General features: G+C 42.6%; 1 protein-coding gene across 1 annotated transcript in view; it reads left to right on the forward strand.

The window, feature by feature from the left end:
- The window catches only part of LOC122249518 (uncharacterized), an 8363-nt gene extending 7848 nt beyond the window's left edge, over nt 1-515 (forward strand). The window contains exon 4 of the mRNA XM_086555398.1: nt 1-515. This exon is cut by the window's left edge and continues 701 nt beyond it. The gene's annotated coding sequence lies outside the window, so the exon portion shown is untranslated.
- The last annotated feature ends 478 nt before the right edge of the window (nt 516-993 follow it).

Genomic DNA, 993 nt, shown 5'->3' on the forward strand with positions numbered 1-993 from the left:
ACATATATATTCAACCTTGACACAAAATAGTTGCACTTGCTCTTGAGTTACTAATGTGCTATTTCAGCACATACTGCCCTTGATATACTTATGTCAAAATGAAATAGATTTAATTCTCAAAATACACACAAAAAATAATAGACTGATACAAGGCAATTAGAAAAATAAAATAATATTTTTTCCTTGAATTTTCTAAGAGAAAATTTGATATGAAACACATCGTTACCGTAGATAAAAGAATACAAATTTGATTTTACTTTAGATACTCATAGTGAAACCAAATAAAATATATAAATAGTTGTACCTAAAGCCATACTTAGCATTGCGCTCAGCGTCAGTTAGCCCCGCCCCCTTTTTTCCGGGATCAAATTGTGCAGTATGCTCATAGCAGACTGTTGATATATGATTTATTTGGTTGACAGTCAAAAACGAAAAAAGAAACAAGGTAGCAAACGGATGTGCTAGTTGATTAAACATTTAAAACCCTGATTAGATATGATCCTGAAGAAAAGGGGTGGGGCCATGAATCCTATCAAGCGCCTCCAGCAGTTAGCCCTCGCTTATGTTGCACAGCCCATGCTGCCTGGCCTATTGAACGTCAGGAGCGTCGAACGAGGCTCCTGTGGGCTAAGATGGACTGTCCGAGCATGAAGGGCTGTGGTAGGTAGTCATGTTCTAAGTACGACTCGTCTCATGACGGCGCCCCTGGACGACTCCGCTGCAGTCGGGGGGTTTTGGACGCCGCTCGGACTGACAGTTGCAACAACCAGTCGGCTACATGATCCTTAGGTGTTATTGGTAACAAGCACTCGGGGTCGTGATCGGCAGGCTGACGGTACGAAGTACGCCTTTTACGCTACAGGACTTCACTTCATGTGACGGGTCGTGAATGATACCTGTGTGTGTGGAGAGGCGGGGGGGGAGGGGAGGGGGGTGATCGAAGCTTATAGTGGTTTTTTTTTTTTTTTTTTTTTTTGAGTGCTCCTCCACTTG

The sequence above is a fragment of the Penaeus japonicus genome, unplaced genomic scaffold (assembly GCF_977035675.1).
Source record: "Penaeus japonicus unplaced genomic scaffold, GWHDUDI00000001_assembly GWHDUDI00000031, whole genome shotgun sequence".
Lineage (NCBI taxonomy): Eukaryota > Metazoa > Arthropoda > Malacostraca > Decapoda > Penaeidae > Penaeus > Penaeus japonicus.